Below are 20,513 nucleotides of genomic sequence, written 5' to 3'. Positions count from 1 at the left end.
AGGGATAGATTGAAGGGGATGCAAGGGGGAGAAATGTTCAGCATAGGCAAGATGTGGCATGGTGTTGGAGAGGGGTGATAGAAGAAGAAATGGGCATGGGGCTGGTGAGCAATAGTGAAAAATGATCTGAGGGATGAGAGAGAAAAAAAAGTTGGACTCATGGAGGGACAGAGAAAAATGTTGGTTGGGGAATGGAATGAGGTCTGGAGGAGAGCAAGCATGCAGGAGGCAGAAAGAAATATTGGATGCACAGACAGAAGGAAGTGCAACCAGAGACTCATGAAATCACCAAACAAAGGTAGGAAAAGATTTTATTTTCAATTTAGTGATCAAAATGTGTCAATTTTGAGAATTTGTCTATATTTTGGACTATATTTGTCTATTTTTCTATAGTTGTTACTGAGGTGACATTGCATATTTTTTAAGTCATCTGCCTTGAAATCTTTGAAAATGCCCCGAATATAAATGATAATTAACATTTTCTCTGCCTAGTGTGTTTTGTGTTTTTTAAATTTTTAGGTTACCATTATGTATTAATAAGATTATATTGTGTATATATGAAAAATAGATGGAAGAAATTGGATTACAATTAGTATTATTATTATAGGGGCAGAGTTTGGCCGGGTTACTCAGTTGGTATGTTAGGCTTAGGGGGTACTTGGCTTGAAAAGGTTGAGAAACACTGCTCTATTTCTTCTCCCTCTGATTAGTTTGTACCCTGATTCAAGTGAAATCTGGACTCACTTAACCTCTCCATTTGGCTAGCCCTTGGAACAGGGATAGGCTTACTTCCTGCTTTCCCTCCATCAAAGTGGTTTGTGTGGCTTTTGTCAGCCTAGCATTGCTAGCAATCAGCATTTTTGGTTGCCCTAACCAATGTCAGCAAAGGCCTATGGGAAATTATATCAATCTGACTCTAGAATGTTGATGCAGATAGACCCTAAAGGCTCCTGCACAGAATTCACATACATTAAGCATCCAGCCAGACTGTGTCAAACAGTTTAATCAGTGCTTAGAGGACCTGGCAGTAAAAAGGTGCTAAAGACAGCTAAGAGATGTTAAGAAAATGTGTTAATGTCTGGTGCTTCATATGGACAGCTTAAGATATACAATGGGTCCAGGTGCACAGATATTGTCAGAGGCATACTGGAAATTACATTTGACTCCAGTCTATTCTTCTCCAGTCTAGCACACCTCTCTCACAACTCATAGTGAAACTAACCATTGTTTCAGACGGTTTACTAAAGATGGGGATGCTTAACTTCAATATATTATATTGAAGTTCAGTAGATTCTATTTGTTATAAAAAAGCCCCCTCTCAACATCAAGCCCCCTTTTCTGACTCTACCTGGAACATCACGCTTCTCTTTCCTGTCTTCTCTTCACTTTGGATTTTTTCTTTGTCTGTTCTCTCTCATTTACAAGAACACAGAATCAGTCTCTGTAACTTATTCCTTAATGGTAATGCTTTCTTGCTTTTCTGTAAAGCACAGTTACTTACCGTAACAGGTGTTATCCAGGGACAGCAGGCAGATATTCTTGACTGATGGGTGACGGCACCGACGAAGCCCCGGTACAGACAATTTTAGAGTGATTGCACTCTAAGATCTTTGAAAGTTCTAGTAGGCCGCACCGCGCACGCGTGAGTGCCTTCCCGCCCGACAGAGGCGCGCGCGGTCCCCAGTTAGGATAAGCCAGCTAAGAAGCCAACCCGGGGAGGTGGGAGGGACGCAAGAATATCTGCCTGCTGTCCCTGGATAACACCTGTTACGGTAAGTAACTGTGCTTTATCCCAGGACAAGCAGGCAGCATATTCTTGACTGATGGGTGACCTCCAAGCTAACAAAAAGAGGGATGGAGGGAAGGTTGGCCATTAGGAAAATAAATTTTGTAAAACAGATTGGCCGAAGTGTCCATCCCGTCTGGAGAATGCATCCAGACAATAATGTGATGTAAAAGTGTGAACTGAGGACCAAGTAGCAGCCTTGCAGATTTCCTCAATGGAAGTAGATCGGAGGAAAGCTACAGACGCTGCCATAGCTTTAACTTTGTGGCCCGTGACAGAACCTTCCAGTGTCAGGCCCGACTGAGCATAACAGAAAGAAACACAAGCAGCAAGCCAATTGGAGAGAGTGCGTTTAGATACAGGATGACCCAACTTGTTAGGATCAAAGGACAAAAATAGTTGAGGAGATGATCTGTGGGGCTTAGTACGTTCAAGATAGTAAGCCAGAGCATGTTTACAGTCCAAGGTATGCAAAGCCTGTTCACCTGGATGAGAATGAGGCTTTGGAAAAAATACAGGCAGAACTATTGACTGGTTAAGATGAAAGTCAGACACAACCTTAGGAAGAAATTTGGGGTGTGTACGGAGAACCACCTTATCATGGTGAAAAACAGTGAAAGGTGGATCGGCCACTAGTGCATGCAGTTCACTGACCCTCTTGGCAGAAGTGAGAGCTATAAGGAAGACCACTTTCCAGGTAAGAAATTTGAAATGCGCTGTGGCCAAAGGTTCAAAAGGAGGCTTCATTAAAGCGGAAAGAACCACATTGAGATCCCAGACCACAGGAGGAGGCTTGAGAGGAGGAGGCTGGTTTCACATTGAAAAGGCCCCTCATGAACCGAGAAACCAAAGGATGAGCCGAGAGGGGTTTTCCATGAATTGGCTCATGAAAGGCAGCAATGGCACTAAGGTGAACTCTGATAGAAGTAGATTTAAGACCAGAGTCAGACAAGGAAAGAAGATAGTCCAACACCAGTCCCACTGCTAGAGACATGGGATCATGGTGATGTAAGAGGCACCAGGAAGAAAACCGAGACCACTTCTGTTGATAACATTGGAGCATGGCCGGTTTCCTGGAAGCATCAATGATAGAGCGGACAGGCTGAGAAAGAAGTGAGTGAGCCGAAGTCAGCCCGAGAGATACCAAGCTGTCAGGTGCAGAGACTGTAGGTTGGGATGCAGTAGGGTCTGCTGATGCTGAGAAAGCAGAGAAGGAAACAGTGGAAGAGGTATGGGTTCCCTGGAACTGAGTTGAAGTAGAAGGGAGAACCAATGTTGCCTGGGCCACCGTGGAGCGATGAGAATCATGGTGGCTTGTTCCCTCTTGAGCTTGAACAGTGTTCGCAGCATGAGCGGTAGAGGGGGAAAAGCATATAGGAAGAGACTGGTCCAATCCAGGAGAAATGCATCGGGCGCCAGACGGTGAGGAGAGTAGAGTCTGGAGCAAAACAGGGGCAGCTGATGGTTGTGGGGAGCTGCAAAAAGGTCCACTTGAGGAGTGCCCCATTGAGTGAAAATGGACTGAAGAGTCGAGGGATCGAGAGTCCATTCGTGAGGTTGGAGAATTCTGCTGAGATTGTCCGCTAAGGAATTCTGTTCCCCTTGAATGTAGACAGCCTTCAGGAATAAGTGACAAGCTGTCGCCCAAGAACAAATCCGTTGGGCTTCCTGACACAACAAGCGAGAGCCCGTTCCTCCCTATTTGTTGATGTAGTACATTGCAACTTGATTGTCTGTGCAAATGAGTAGTACTTGAGGAAAGAGAAGATGTTGAAACGCCTTGAGGGCATAGAACATCGCTCGGAGTTCCAGGAAATTGATGTGGTGTTTCTTTTCCTGGGCAGTCCAAAATCCCTGAGTTTGGAATTCATTCAAGTGAGCTCCCCAGGCGTAGGGGGAGGAATCTGTGGTGATGACTAGTTGATGAGGAGGAAGATGGAACAGCAGACCTCTGGATAGATTTGAAGATGTCAACCACCAAAGAAGCGACTGTCGAAGAGACGAGGTCACGGATATGTGTTGTGAACAAGGATCCGTCGCTTGGGACCATTGGTTCGCTAAGGTCCATTGAGGAGTACGCAGGTGGAGACGTGCGAAGGGTGTGACATGTACTGTCGAAGCCATGTGCCCCAATAGCACCATCATGTGATTCGCAGAATGGTAATCTGTTGAAACACCTGCTGACAGAGATGGAGGATGGCGTGAAGGCGGTTGGATGGAAGAAACGCCCTCATCAGAACAGTGTCCAGAACAGCTCCAATAAATTGAAGTCGCTGGGTCGGAATGAGGTGAGACTTGGGTAGATTGATTTCGAACCCTAATAGTCGAAGGAAGTGAATGGTCTGATTGGTGGCAAGCAGAACCGCCTGAGGGGAATGAGCTTTGATCAACCAGTCGTCCAGATAAGGGAAGACTTGAAAGTTGTGAGAGCGGAGATAGGCCGCTACCACAATCAGACATTTGGTGAATACCCTGAGAGAGGAGGCCAGGCCGAAGGGTAGCACTTTGTACTGATAATGATGTTGATTGATGAGAAAGCGCAGATATTGCCTGGACGTCAGATGGATAGGAATATGTGTGTAAGCCTCTTTGAGATCGAGGGAGCATAGCCAGTCGCCCTGAGCGAGAAGAGGGGAGAGGGTGGCAAGAGAGAGCATTTTGAACTTCTCCTTGACCAAACATTTGTTGAGATCTCTGAGATCTAAGATGGGTCTGAGGTCTCCGGTCTTTTTGGGAACTAGAAAGTACCGGGAGTAAAAACCCTGACCTCGCTGATCTTGAGGAACTTCTTCGATGGCATTGAGAAGAAGGAGGGATTGAACCTCTTGAGCGAGAAGGAGGGACTGAGACTTGTTGGAAGCAGACTCTTTTGGCAGGCCTAATGGCGGGGGAGTCTGAAAATTGAGGGAGTAGCCATGGGCTATGATCGAGAGCACCCACTGGTCGGTGGTGATTACCTCCCATCGAGAGTGAAAAATGGTTAATCGACCTCCTATGGGCTGTGGAAGAGGACAGGAGGGAGGGAGACTGGCAATGCCCAGGAGAAGGGAGTCAAAAGGGCTGAGTCGGCTGAGTCTGAGTGACAGGCTTTATGGTAGGCGGCTGTTGCTGACGTGCTTGTTGGTGCTGTTGCCGCTGCCTCCGAGGTTGTGGAGGTTGAGGCTGAACTGGCCGAGCAGAAAACCGCCTCTGATATGATGGCTGCTGTCTAAATGGACGAGGAGGAGGAGGCTTCTTTTTATTTTTCAGCAAAGTATCCCACCTCGTCTCATGGGCAGAGAGCTTTTGAGTGGTGGTATCCATAGATTCTCCAAAGAGCTCATCACCCAGGCAGGGAGCATTGGCAAGGCGGTCCTGGTGGTTCACATCAAGGTCGGAGACTCGGAGCCATGCCAATCGTCTCATCGCTACAGACATAGCCGTGGCTCAGGAGGTGAGTTCAAAAGTATCATAGATGGACCGGACCATGGGAGGAAGTGACGTCATCGTGGCTGATGGCAGCCTAGAGCGATAGCTCCGCGGACCCCCGTGCTGTTTTTGGCGATCTTCGCGCGATTTCGCGTGCCTGCACTGTCTGCCTCCCTCAGCTTGTTTGTGAAGCTGCACTGCTGCGTCTAGATGGCGACGCGAAAAAAACAAACGGATATTAAAACGTTCTCCTCACCGATCCCGAATGGGCCTCTTAAACCTGGCTCTAAAATGGCGCCCGATCCGGCCGCGGCTGCGGAGGGCCCACCTGCTGATGCAACGCTGCCGACTCTACAGCTGGAGATGCGTGGTTGGTTCCAGGAACTGAAATCTGAAATCTCTGCAGTTCGAGCTGATATCCATGCTGTTGTTGCTGAGCTAAAACGAGAGGTGGGTGAAATCGGGAATCGGGTGGGAGAGACGGAGGTTGCAGTGGAAGCACATGGCTCTGAAATATCACAGCTGAGAGACAGGATTGCAGCGCTGGAGGAAAAAGCTGATGTGAGCACCCTTAAGCTGGAGGATCTGGAGAATCGCTCCAGACGGTGCAACCTTCGCTTTCGGGGTGTGCCAGACACTGTTTCTGACCCTCGCTGTATGGAGGTGATTGATCATATATGTATACAGGCACTAGAGACTGCTGGCTTGCCTGTGGAAGTGGGTAAACCATTGCTGGATAGGGCACACCGCATCCCTGGCCCTCGTGATGTGAATCGCCCTCGTGATGTTGTGGCTTGTTTCCATCGCTATATGGATAAGGAACATGTGCTTAGGGCGGTGAGGCGCTCGGGGGGAACCGTTAAATGGGAAGAAGCGGACATTGATGTTTATCCTGATATAGCTCCAGCAACTCTGGCCCGCCGTCGCACGTATAGAGACTGCACCCGTATACTGCAGGAGCGCAGTGTTCGATATAGATGGATTTATCCCATCGGACTGGCTTTTACACATGCAGGCAAGACCTACACTGCAATAACTGTGGCGGATGTTCAGGCTCGAATGGTGGAAGCAAGTTTGATGGCAGCCTCAGAAATGGCTCCACTTCCTCAGAGGTCACCTGTGCCCAAACCAGGAAGAGGGCTGGGATGGCAGAGAGTGGCTAGATCGGCTGCAGCTCGTCGCCCTTTGGAGGCGGCTACACCCTCACTCACTTGAACATTTGTATTTGTGCACTGTGATTTAGAAATTTTATGCTGTGACTGTTTTTTCTTCTCTTTGCTGAGCGGCATCTGTCGCGAAGATTGTTTACAGGGCTTGTTCTGGGGGTCCCTTTGTGAACTGTTTCTCTACACTTCCTGTACCATGGTTACCAGGTGCTTTGGTGGCTGGACCATGTGGGGTGTTGTTGGGGGGTTGGGGGGAGGGGGGGGTGTTGGTGCTGGGAAAAGTGGTGACCGAGTGCTTTCTTGTATAATTGTATGGAAGAGTGTTTGTATAATGTTTCTCTTAAGGTTACGATTGCAGGGGTTGGTTGATTTGGCTGCTTTGGAACTAATGGTCGATTTGGTAATGATGTGCTTTTTCTTTTCTGGTACAAATGGATAAACTCACTTTGCTATCTTATAATGTACATGGACTGAATTCTCCACAAAAACGACGCTTGTTATTTAAAGAAATGAGCCGCCTGAATAGTGCGGTTGGATTTATTCAGGAGACCCATTTTCAATCTCATTATGAGAAATTGCTTACCCACCACAACTATCCACACGTTTTCCTTTCTTCTAATAAGGTCCGGAAAAAGACCCAGGGGGTGGGTATCTTAATACATAAACGTGTCCAGGTGGTATTGAGAGAGGTGGTGCGGGATGTTGAGGGCCGCTACATATTGGTCAAGGCTGAGCTGGATGGAACCTTGTATAGTTTGCTGAATGTCTATGCCCCCAACGCTGGTCAGGGGGCCTTCTTTACACTGCTAGAACGTGTACTGTTGGATCATGTAGAAGGTACTCTCCTTGTGGGTGGAGATTTTAACCTTACTTGCTATCCTCAGGAGGATAATTCAAATTCTTCCATCCGCTACGCTAGAAGCGACAGAAGAGCTTTGCTGCGCTTCCTGCGTAGGCATGATTTGATAGATGTGTGGCGTTATTTACATCCAGGCACGCGAGATTACACATTTTATTCATCGAAACATAATTCATATACTAGAATTGATATGTGGATGCTACCTCGTATTGCTTTGCCTCGAGCCCTGGCCTCTAGTATTGAGCCCCGGGTGTGGTCAGATCATGCTCCTTTGACTCTGGAGTTACAGATTGGACAGGTTAGAGGCGGCTGTCGCATGTGGCGTATGAATGACTCTTTATTAAAGGATCCCAATACCTTGACTCTTTTAGAGACTGATGTCGAGGAATTTTTTGTATTCAACGACATAGCAGGCATTGATGTTACAATTCTTTGGGAAAGTTTTAAAGCTACCCTTAGGGGTTGTTGTATCTCGAGGGGGTCGTACAGAAATCAATGTCGAGTGGCACGCAGATTAGAACTAGTGTCTCGCCTTCGACGCCTAGAGAATGCTCACAAGAGAGCCCCATCGGTGGCTGGGGGGGTTGCGTTGATGGAGTGCCGGAGAGATTTACAAGAACTTGATTTAGAGGGCATGGCTTGGGCCCTGCAGAGGCGGAAACAACAGTTTTTTGAATGGGGTGGTAGGGCAGGCCGCTTGTTAGCTGCACAGATCAAGCAAATTCAAGCACAACACTCCATAACTCGGATTCGTAATGATTCGGGTCAGCTTTGTGTGGATGATGGGGACATCCATCAGGCTTTTTTATCCTTCTATCAGACTCTGTACACTCCGGAAATTGAATCCACGGAGGGGGAGATTGATGCTTTTCTATCTAGCGTCACCTTGCCTTGTTTGGCGGAAGTTGATGCGGAGTGGCTCTCTTCCCCTATTCAACCCGCTGAGGTGGTAGCGGCTATACGTCATCTGGCTGCTTCCAAGGCACCGGGTGTTGATGGCTTTTCCCCCCTGTTTTACAAGAAAATGGAGGCCCATATAGTCAATCCTCTGACTAGATTGTTTAATTCTTTTCTGGAGGGGGATTGTCTGCCGTATTCGTTTCGTCAGGCAGCGGTCTCCCTTCTTCTTAAACCTGGGAAAGATCCCCTCCTTTGTGGGTCTTACCGCCCTATTTCATTGTTAGGAGTTGATTATAAGCTGTTTACCCGTATTTTGGCAGTCCGGTTGCAACGTTTTCTGCCTTACCTAGTCCATGGAGATCAATGTGGCTTTATTTCAGGGAGGCAACCTGGTGATAATATCCGAAGAGTGTTAGATCTTATTGGAGTGGCCCATCAAAATTCTGTTCCGGCAGTCCTGTTATCAGTTGACGCTGAAAAAGCCTTTGATAGGGTTTATTGGCCGTTTATGTTAGCGGCCTTGAAGAAAATGGGCATTTCGGGTGCTTTTCTACACTGGGTGACTTTATTATATGCTGCCCCGGAGGCTTGTTTAAGAGTTAATGGAAGATATACTGCTAATTTTATGATCCGTAGAGGAACTAGGCAGGGGTGCCCTTTGTCACCACTGATTTTCGCGCTGGTCATGGAACCTTTAGCAGCCTCTATACGTGCGAATGCTGACATTCAGGGAATTGTGGTGGGTGGTGAAGAGCATAAGATTTTATTGTATGCTGATGATATATTGTTTACCTTGACCCACCCACATCGTTCTTTGACGGAGGCGCTTCGTGTTTTGACTACATTTGGTGTGGTGGCTGGCTTTAAAATTAACATCGAAAAATCTGAATTGCTTAACGTTTCCCTTCCGGACTTGTTGGTGACGGATTTACGTGCTAGGTTCTCGTTTCGATGGGCAGCTAAATCCATTAAATACCTTGGTGTGCGTATATCTAGAAGACTTACTGACCTTTTTGAATTGAATTACCCTCCGTTGCTAAGAACTGTATTTGCTGATCTGGATCGATGGGAAGGATTGAGATTGTCTTGGATGGGTAGGATTAGTGCTTTGCGTATGAATGTGCTGCCTCGTTTTTTGTATCTGTTCTCCTGCCTACCTCTCTCAATTCCTAAACGGTTCTTGCTTAGGCTACAAAGGCGGGCCTTTGCTTATATCTGGACACGTAAACCCCCTAGGGTGCGGAGGGAGCGTATGTACTGGGACAGACTACATGGGGGAATGGGTGTTCCTGATTTTTCTACATATTACTATGCATCCCAACTGCAGGGACTGTTTCATTGGGCATATCCCTCCCAGCGCTGGGTCTCACTAGAACAGGCCTTACAGCCTACTTACCCTTTGGCAGCAGTGCCCTGGCTGTCTTTTGATATCCTTCGGGATCTGCAGACTGAGACATCTTATGGGATGGAATGTACTTTGCATGCATGGAGCCGGGTTAGACGAGCTTGGTTCCCACGTCAGCGCTATTTTTATGCTACTCCCATTAGATTTGCCCCTGATTTTCTGCCTGCTAAAGATACTGGGATTTTTCGGCGTTGGGAAATGGAGGGTCTTAGGGTCCTAGGTCAGCTGGTAGTGGGTGGACAACTGGTACCCTTTGCTGCCTTACAATCTATATATGATCTCCCCTCGACTGATTTTTTCGCCTATGTCCAACTTCGAGATTTTATGGTGAAGAGGGTGATCCCGGAGTGGGAAGGGGCAGACTCTGCTTTCTTACAAGTTTTTAGGATGGGATCTGGGGTGGGCCTTATTTCCCGTCTCTATAGGGCTCTTTTATACACTCGACCACAGGCTCGCACATATGAACATCGTTGGGAACTCTTGCTGGGGAGGGCTTTGGATTATCGACAATGGGACTGTCTTTATGGTACACTGCTGAGAGTCTCCTTGGCATCTCCCTTAGTGGAGCAGGGGTATAAGATGCTATTTCAGTGGTACCTCACGCCAGAAAAGGTGCATCGTTTCTATCACTGTGGGAACGGGCACTGTTGGCGCAATTGTGGGTGTCTGGGCTCCTTTGGGCATGTGTGGTGGGATTGTATTAAGATTGTACCTTTTTGGAAGATGGTTCAACGACTGCTGATTGATGTGTTACGCTTACCCATCCTATTGCGTATGGAAACATTTTTACTTAACTATCCTTTGGGAAGTTTGGATGTGGATCAGAATCATTTTGTGGCCCTGGTTACTACGGCAGCCAGACTTTTAGTGGCTACATATTGGAAACGGGACTCTTTGCCTTCTCGTACTGAACTGTTACATAAGGTTGACCAAATTTATTTGATGTCTAAATTGACTGCTTTAAATAATGATTCCTGTGGAACGTTTCATCGACAGTGGTCTCGTTATAGCTCCTGGCGAGGTCTACTTTGAAACTCTTCTTATTTTTCTTTTGCATCTTCCTTTGTTTTAGGCTTATATTGTATCACTCGGCGGGGGGGGTGGGAGGGTTCTGTTGTTTCATATGGGCATTGTACTTTTGCTGTTGGCATACTGCCTGTGTACTGTTTTCATTTTGTTTAATAAAAAATTTTAAACTTCAAAAAAAAAAAAAAAAAAAAAAAAAAAAATAGATGGACCGGACCATGAACTTCCTGAGTTTTAGGAGACTGGAAGTGCATTGTTGGAATGCAGGAAGCTTACGGTCAGGAAGATACTTTTGAAAAGAAGAGACTTGCTGAATCAAATGTTTCAGGCAAAAAGAGAAGTGAAACGCATAGTTACCTGAACGGTTGGCCAGCATTGCATTTTGGTAAAGTCTTTTACCAAATTTATCCATGGCCTTGCCCTCTCTGCCAGGAGGGACAGAGGCATATACACTAGAGCCTGCCGATTTTTTGAGGGTGGACTCCACCAGCAGAGATTCATGGGGCAGCTGGGGTTTGTCAAACCCTGGAATAGGAATCACCTTGTAAAGCGATTCCAGCTTCCTAGGGGCTCCTGGAACGGTGAGAGGAGTTTCTAAATTTTTGTAAAAAGTTTCCCTCAAGATGTCATGGAGGGGTAACTTTAAAAATTCTTTCGGAGGCTGGTCAAAATCCAAAGCATCAAGAAATGCTTTGGATTTTTTAGAGTCAGACTCTAGAGGGATGGAAAGGGTGTCCGACATCTCCTTAAGAAACTTGGTGAAGGACGAGTGCTCTGGCTTACCAGCAGGATCCTGCACCGATGTAACATCCTCCTCCGAGGAATAATCTGCCTCGGTACCGAGGGGGTCATCAGAATCATCCCACAAATCAGGGTCCCGTACCGATGACAGACGGCCCTGAGAAAGTGGGGTAGAAGGTTCGGTATGCTTGGTTTTGCGTACCGATTTACCAGACCTCATGGACACCGTACCGGGTGACTGTACAGCAGTACGGGTGTCAGAGAACGGCACCGGCTCCGAAGTCGAGTAAGCAGTGCGTCGAAGAGACTTCGGTTCCGCCGAGAGAACAGGCATAGAAACAGATTTTTGCGGTGCCGACAACGTCGATGCCGACAAAACAGGCTGTTCGACGATCGGCACCGAATGCTCAGTAGGTACCGACACTGGAAGGCTCGGAGTCAGCAGAGCCGGGAGCAAGTGTTGTAACTGCTCCTTAAGCTGGACCTGAAGGATGGATGCTATTCTCTCATCCAGAGACGGTCCCGATGGCACCGGTACCGCTTTTTTCTTGCTCGGTACCTGCGGTGCAGCTCGACGCTCAGGCGAAGTCGATGCCGATGAAGAGGCAGTGACTTCAATAGGAGCGGAGCGTTTGCGAGGCCGGCGCGCAGTCTGCAGGACTTGGCTCACTGCTTGTTCGACTGGCGGGCTAAGGACAGTAGGGGATGGCTTCTTAGCCGGCTTACCTACAGGGTGCTACACCGAGGATGGATCTTGCGGTGTCGAAGTCACCGGTGCCGATTTGGAGGAAGATGACGGTGTCGATGCCGGGGGAACTTCCATGGCGGCACCGAAAAGAATTTGCTGTTGAATTTGGCGATTCTTTAGAATTCTCTTTTGGAGAGAACTGCAGCGGGTGCACGTTTCTGCCCTATGGTCCGGACCCAGACACTGAAGGCACCACTTGTGCGGGTCGGAAAGAGAAATAGGACGTGCACACCGCTGACACTTCTTAAAACCCGGTGAAGGGGGCATGAAGGGAAAAACGGCCGTAGCAAAATCGAAGCCCGAGGCTTCGATGGTGCCAACAGGCCCTGCTGGGGCTGACCGGAAAAAAGTCGAAAATGGACTTTTTTTTTTTTTTTAATAAAAGAAAGAAACGATAAGGTGAATAAATCATGACAAGAAAATAACGTGCGAGCGGGAAGGCGAGAAAAATTTGAAAAAATTTTCCAACAACAGTTGGAACACGCATCTTCTTAGCTCCGCAGAAACTAAGAAACTGGGGACCGCGCGCCTCTGTCGGGCGGGAAGGCACTCGCGCGTGCGAGGTGCGGCCTACTAGAACTTTCAAAGTTCTTAGAGTGCAATCACTCTAAAATTGTCCGTACCGGGGCTCCGTCGGTGCCGTCACCCATCAGTCAAGAATATGCTGCCTGCTTGTCCTGGGATAATATTATATATTCTTTATGCAAGCACTCTGAGTGGTCTTTCTCAGTGATTTTACTCCCTAATGAAGCTTCTGTGAAGGCATTGAACCCAGGACCCGGCGTTTGTAAGGGCGCCTCACATAACCCCTCCAACCTTACATTTTTGGGGGAGTCCAATCTTACAGCTTTCATCTTTTCTCTGAGTCTTGGGCTGTTTAATTATCCCTACAGGTATGTAATATCTCAAGATTGGTTGTGCGGCTCTGAAGCTTTGACCGAAATCACTTGCTTATTTGTATAATGTGTCTCTTTCCCTACATCATCCCTTTTCTTGGAGCTTTCTGTGGTAGCTTGAGTTTCCTAGCCCTTTTTTAACACCCTAGTAACTTCCCTTTGAAAGGGTAAATAGGCCTGTATCTTAGGAATCCCTGTCTCCTGTGACTGCTCTGACTCAATCGGGACAGAATTACTGGATCTATGCTTGGGCACTGATATGCTAATCCTGGGTTTCTGTCAGTGGTGTAGCAAAGGGAGGGGGAAGTCCAGATGTTTAGAGCTTATTAGACAGCCCTCTGTTATCTTGAAATTTGGACAAGCTTAATGTGGTATAGCTCAAAAATTGCCTAAGATAGGTAAAAACAAAAGAAAGCGCACGTCACTTTCTCCTCACTGAAAACACTCTGCTGGCACATCAAGTTTGCAACCTCTCGCCGTACTCTGCCACTACTGCTTTTCTAAACCAGCGGCAATAAACTTTAAATTCAGTCATCACGGGACCTTCCTGCACCTCCCTGTGGCTATCAGTCCACCCCCTCTGATGTCAGTTCCTTATTTTGGAGTAGAGCCAGCAGCCATGGGGAGGTGGGAAAGGTCCCGTGATGACTGCATTTAAGTTTACAGCCACTGATGCTGGTTTGAGAAGCACTGGGGAAGTGAGGGGGCAAGATACTGGATGGCATTAGAGTGGAGGGAAAAAGAAGGGAGCAGGATACTGGTATGAAAGGGTGGTGGAGGGAGAGAAAGGGGGCAGATGCTGATGGAAGTGGTGTAAAGGGAGAGAGAAGAGGCAGATGCTGGTGGAAGAGGGATGGATGGAGAGAGAGAAAGAGGACACTGGATTAGGGTTACCAGATTTCCTCTTTAAAAAAAGAGGACACTTGGCTCCACTCTGTTCTGACCCCAGCCATACCCATTCCGTCCCAGCCCCACCCCCACACAAACCATGTGTCTCCCTCCCCATGCTCCAGGCTACGTCTAGAGGGATTCCTCACATGCATGGATGTCGGTGTGATGTCATCATGCTCATGCACACATGCATGTGATATCATCACACCAACATCCACACATGCGCAGAGATCCTCCAGATGTGGCCCCAAGTTCACTGTAGTTTGTAAGATGCTGCCTTTTCCCAAGTACACTCTTGCTGTGTGATGTGTGAATTGCTACTTAAAATCATATTTTTCATATAGATGAGGGGATGCAAAAAAATGATGGGCCTCTGGTGTCACATGTGCTAGATACCCCATTGGTTTCAGTACTGGGGCAGGCACTACATTCTTCAGAATCTGATTCACCTGGTGCACCTCTGCGTTCCTAGAATTTTCCCTGCCACAATATATATATGTGTAAACATACAGACACATATACATAATTGATACCTGGGAACTGCAACTTCACACTATATACGCAAGCTTGGCGAGAATATTCTCTTCATCCAAGGAGAGAAAACCCCCATTTCTGCCTCACCCATGGATCAGTAGCAATCACAAAGGAACCCTGGCCATGCATAGCCTGGGTCGCATATGTTGAGGGGAGGGCATCTTTACCTTCTCTAAGGTCACCCCCCGTCACCCCAGACTTATGATGACTGGAAGTTTGTCAAATCAATGCAGACTTTTCTTTTTAAGGACGTGCACAGAACGAATGAAGTTTATAAAAGTATATAATAAAATATAAAAAGAAGACCAGAGCATTAGTAGATTAGTTTAGTAATTGCAATATGGATACAATGCTGTAATATTTAAACTATGGGGTATATTAAGAGTTTGAACTCGTGCATATCATTAAGGAACTGCGCATGTGTAGAAGGTTTAATAAAGACATAACGTAAAATGGAGGGCCTGCAGATTAACTATAGCCCCAAACGAGAAAGGATGTAGATAAAGGTGAGCTTAAAAATAAAAAGAAATGTCTGTATTAATTTGACAAACTTCCAGTCAGCATTAAATAAGTTCTACAGTATTCAATTATAAAAGTATGTTTTAAAGTTACCCAGAATCTTAAAGCTTTAGAATTTGAAAAGCCCGGTGGATTTTAAGTTAGAAAACCGAGACATTCAGCCAATAACAGTGGTGGTAAAGTTCGTTGTGATATGATGGTTTAAGTTTTGGCTTTATCAGGCATTATATAAGGAGTATAATATTTAATTTGGAAAGTAGGTTTGAGAGCAACCCGATGTTGTGATGTTAAAACTGCAAGAGCATGGAATGTTTTGAACTCAGGTGCTATCTTACTAAGTAAAAGTAGGTTTTGGCAATTCAGTATTTGAGTAGTTAATTACCTTTAAAGAATTATTTCCATAAGAATCAAACTGTTTAGATATCATGTATTAAAGAGAATGTGTATTATATCCAGTTGATAAAAGTTAGTGTAATCCATCGTTCATGAATTGAAAATGTTTTAAGGAAGTGATGTATTAAAATCAAGATATGTTACATTAACGGGTGCTAGAATAGATGTTTCTGTCTGTCTTTCTTTCTGTCTCGCTCTCTCTTTGGCCGCTGTCTGTCTTTCTTTCTGTGTCTCTCCTTGACCACTGTCTGTTTGTCTGTCTTTCTGTCTCTCTCTCTCTTTGGCCGCTGTCTCCCTCTGTCGCTTTCTGTGTATTTGTCTTTCTGTTTCTCTCTTCTTGGCTGCTGTCTGTGTGTATGTCTCTTTCTCTCTCCTTGGCCGCTGTCTGTGTGTCTTTCTGTCTCTTTCTCTTGTTTGACGCTGTCTGCCTGTCTTTCTGTCTCTCTCTCTCTTGTTGGCCACTGTCTGCCTGTCTTTCTGTCTCTCTCTCTCTCCTTGGCAGCTGTCTGTGTGTCTTTCTGTCTCTTTCTCTTGTTTGCTGCTGTCTGCATGTCTTTCTCTCTCTCTCTCTTACCTTGGCCGTTGTCTGTGTGTCTTTCTGTCTCTTTCTCTCTCTCTCATTGGCCGCTATCTGTCTGTCTTTCTGTCTCTCTCTCTCTCTCTCTCCTTGGCTACTGTCTGTGTATCTTTCTGTCCGTCTGTCTCTCTCTCTCATTGGCCGCTGTCTGTCTGTCTTTCTGTCTCTCTCTCTCTCCTTGGCTTCTGTGTGTCTGTCTGTCTCTTTCCCTCCCTCCCGTTCCCCACCTGCGCCCCGCTCCCCTTCTTTTGGCTGCCCCCCTCCCTACCCCCCTCTCTGAGGCAGTGCCACCAGTCTCCAGCGCCATGGCAGCAAATAAACAAATCCTCATCCTCGACCCACCCAACGAACTGAAATTCAGAGGTAAAGGGTATAGGTTTGCCACCGAGCGTGCAGAGAGCATGGCTCCTGCGAGCTACAATGGTGCTCTGACCCAGAGGGGAGAGTGGAGGCAGAGGAGAAGGCTGTGCGACTAGGGAGCGGCAGTGGATTTGGCCTTCCCTCCCCTAGCTCCATAGCTCGGTCGCCGCCGCCTCCTTCTCTCCCCGATGTTAGCTCCGAATGTGCGCATGCGCTCCAAACGTCCACTTGCACGTGCCCCGAATGTCCACACGCACACGCCGCACTTTTTAACATTCTGCCGGCCATGGAGCTACGGATCATGGAACACGCAGATAGGAGTTTGCATGCGTGCTTAGGGTTTTATTATTAGTGATATTTGTAAGTTTATCTCTTAGAGCTAATAATTTTGTGAGTTTATTTCTTAGAGTTACTAATTTGGTTATTTGATATTTTCTAAAAGATAATATTTGGAAAATGTATTTAAGAGTATCTATAATAATAAAATGCTAGCCGAGCATGCACACTTGCGCCGCGTGTTCCCTGATCCCTGTTCTGTCGGGGTGTGGCGGCACGAGTGCACATGCGCGTACTACGTCACCAGCTGACGATCGCCTCCACAAGCCCGCTCCCAACCAGCCGACGATCGCCTCCACAAGTTTCCACAAAGAGCGCCTCCTGCACCCCCCCCCTCTCTGGGACGAAACGAGAAATGGAGCCAGGCCGCCCTCCGCGACAGACTAGAGGAGTCCGAGTCCTTTGCCGCCCCCCCTTCCCTTCCCGCGGACCCGACTACGAACCCGGCGATTCAAGCAGCGTGTGCAGCAGTCTTCACACACTGCTTCGGGCCCTTCTACTGCCCTGATTTGCTTTGGCGCGTCTCTGATGATGTCATCAGGGACGTGCCAGAGTAAATCAGGGCAGTAGAAGGACCCGAAGCAGCGTGTGAAGACTGCTGCAAACGCTGCTTGAATCGCCAGGTTCATGGTCGGGTCCGCGGGAAGGGAAGGGGGGGCGGCAAGGACTCTATCCGAGTAAATATAAAACTCCGGGGAGAACGACAAAGACCGGCCCTGTACTAATTCCCATGGACAGGGGGAGCAGGAAGAGGTGCTGATGGATGGGGGGGGGGGGGGAATGAAGGGAGGCCTACTGCTGGACAGGGGGAGCAGGAAGAGGTGCTGATGGACAGGGGTGGGAGAAATGAAGGGAGGCCTATTGTTGGACAGGGAGCAGGAAGAGATGATGATGGACAGAGGGGGAAAAAAGGAAGGGAGGCCTATTGCTGGACAGGGGGAACAGGAAGAGGTGCTGATGGACAGGAGGGGGGAAATGAAGGGAGGCCTACTGCTGGACAGGGAGCAGGAAGAGGTGATGTTGGACAGAGGGGGGAAAAAAGGAAGGGAGGCCTATTGCTGGACAGGGGGAGCAGGAAGAGGTGTTGATGGACGGGGGGGGGAATTAAGGGAGGCCTACTGCTGGACAGGGGGAACAGGAAGAGGTGCTGATGGACAGGGGGGAGGTAAAACAAAGGGAGAAGGGCTGTTGCTGGATAAGGGGAGCAGTGAAGGGGGGTGGACACAGGGGAGGTAAAAAGAAGGGAGAATGGACAGGGGGAGCACGCAAGGGATGGTGGTGGACAGCCAAAAGAAAGAAAGAAAGACAGAAATACAGAAAGCGGCTAAAGAGACAGAAAGAGAGAAAGAAATAAAGACGACACACACATATATTCTAGCACCCGTTAATGTAACGGGCTATAAAGCTAGTCTATTAATAATATTAGGGCTCCTTTTACTGAGGTGTGCTAACATTTATAGCGCATGCAGGAAATTACCGCGCGCTACACTGTGTGCTACACGGCTAGAACTAACGCCAGTTCAATGCTAGTGTTCAGACCTAGCGCGCGTGGCAATGTAGCTCGCGCTATTCCGCGCGTTAAAGCTCTAGCGCACCTTAGTAAAAGGAGCCCTTAGTATAATCTATTTATTTAAGTATGAAAATGTTACACATGAATTAAACATGGATTGGAGTTAGGCATGAATTAAGATATAATGAATGGACTTTAAATAATTGATGAGGTGGGTTTTTTTAAAATTCATTTGTTACAAATTATATAACAAATTCAGGAATATCTAGTTATAACCATCAACTTAAACACTTAAAAAGAAAATAACATCATTCAATGATCTAGTCTACATTATCTGGCCGGCAGTGCTTTCCTTTTAGCAACATACATTTAATATAAAGGAAAACAGCTAAGTAGGCAGAATGTAGCATTTACATCTATGCATTTCTTCATTTATCCTCCCTCTAGTTAGAAATTAAACAAAAAGAAAATTAATTCTAAAATACTGTTTGAACCAGTTTATCCTTCAGAAAACCTTATAACTGGACTGGATCTAAAAAGACATATTTATCGCTTAAATATGAGATAAGGCATTTACATGGAAATTTTAAGAAGGTCACTCCCACCGCTAAGGCTTTAGGCCTAAGTGCCAGGAACTGCTTCCTCTTTATTTAGGTCTGTTTAGAAACATCCGGAAATATCTGGATTTGTTGACCACAAAACAGAGCCTGTTTCTTGGTGAAATATAATCTCAAAATAGTCTGTTTTTCTAGCTCTGTTTTAAAAATGACCAAAAGTGTAGCATGCTTTGTAATTGTGTCTTTAGATGATTCAAGAAACTGAGATAAATCTAAGCTATCTGGAGAAACTAATCTATCAATTTCCCCTTCCGTTCCCTCCACCCTAGAAGCCCTAGGAACATAGTAGAGGTTATCAGGTTGAAAATTATCCACATCAGAGTATTGCAAAATTTCCCTCATATACATTCTTACTAGCTCCAGAGGGGGAAGAAAATGTGTTATTGGGAAATTTAGAAAATGAAGATTCCTAACTCTCATATAGTTCTCCATTTTCACTAATTTAGCATGAAACAAAACACTCTCTTTAATGTTAGATAAAGCCATACTTTGTAAGTTAACCAGATTTATCCAATTTGTCTAATTTTTCTCCCTGCTCTTTTATTTGATTATCATGTTCATTCATTGTAACTGTTACTTCTAAGGAAAAGTGACACAATTTCAAAATGGTTTTTTGCAAAGAAGACTCAATTCTGTTAACAGTTAGCCAAATATCATTTAAGGTGATAAGTTTGTCCTTAGGGAGAACATCAAGGGTTGGCTCCATTACCATCTGGACAGGAGCCAATCCTTTAGTCTTCCCCTCACTTATTTACTCCACCATATTAAGTCCAGTTATATCAGAAATTTGTTAGGAAGAGGCTACCTCCTCAACATTGGAGGATGTCTCTACTCTTCCAACAGAATTTAACACCTGGGGAGGTGGTGAAGGGCCTCCTGAGGAAAGAGAAGCTGACTGCATGCTTAAAGTTACCTGCTCTTCTATCCTTGGTGAAGACGAAGCTGATAAGAAACAATCCATTGGTCCAGAAGTTGAAGTTAGGAAATGAAGTTTAGCTTTCCTCTTATATATGGTAGAAGGATAAAGCCTCAGTCCTCTCCCAAATCCTCATGGGCTCAAAAGGGGTGTGTCCTGCCCCTTTGGCCATGCCCCTTCGGACATGCAACCACAGGCCGTGTACTGCAGCTACCTTTGATCTTTATCAGGGCCTGAAAGGACCCCTCAGTCAGCGCTGGACGCTGGGTGGCTGCAGGAGCTGCCTGCTGGACTGGCAAGAAAGAGTGCTGCTGGCGGCACTGGTGACCAATTGATGAGTTTTTAGTGTATTGTATACAGTATTCACAATGATTATAATGTTACATACGTTATTAGTTAGCAGTTGACCTTTAAGAATATATTGATTAAGTAGAAGTTTTTAACACAGTCTAAAGGGTGTTAATAGTGTATGCTATAATTGATCTTTTTGTATTATGCAGAGCTCTTTAGCTTGTGATTACATATGTCATACTAGGCGAAGGTGTTTTCTGTGTTCTGTGTGTTCGAAAGAGATAGTTTTCTGTTAGCATTGACTGTGCAGGATTGATCTGCACTAGTCTGACTTGTTTAGTTTTACAATGTGTGTATTGATGTTGTACTGTGCACTGCAGTATGTATAAGGTGACCATACATCCCGTTTTAGATCCCCTATCCCGTTGTCCCCACACACAGCTTCGGGACGCTGAAATGTCCCGTTTTCAGAAACAGCATCCTGAAGCTGTGCACTAGGATAAAGAGACAGGTGATCGCACCCCCTCTCTTCCTGCCGTGCCAAAGCTAGCCTCCCTCCTTCACTCCCTCCAGCGCCGATTCAACCCCCTGCCCCACCCAGTCCACCGTTGCTTACTGCCCACAAAAGGAAGGT

Source organism: Geotrypetes seraphini, chromosome 8 (assembly GCF_902459505.1).
Source record: "Geotrypetes seraphini chromosome 8, aGeoSer1.1, whole genome shotgun sequence".
Classification (NCBI taxonomy): domain Eukaryota; kingdom Metazoa; phylum Chordata; class Amphibia; order Gymnophiona; family Dermophiidae; genus Geotrypetes; species Geotrypetes seraphini.
This window is presented reverse-complemented; position numbering follows the sequence as displayed.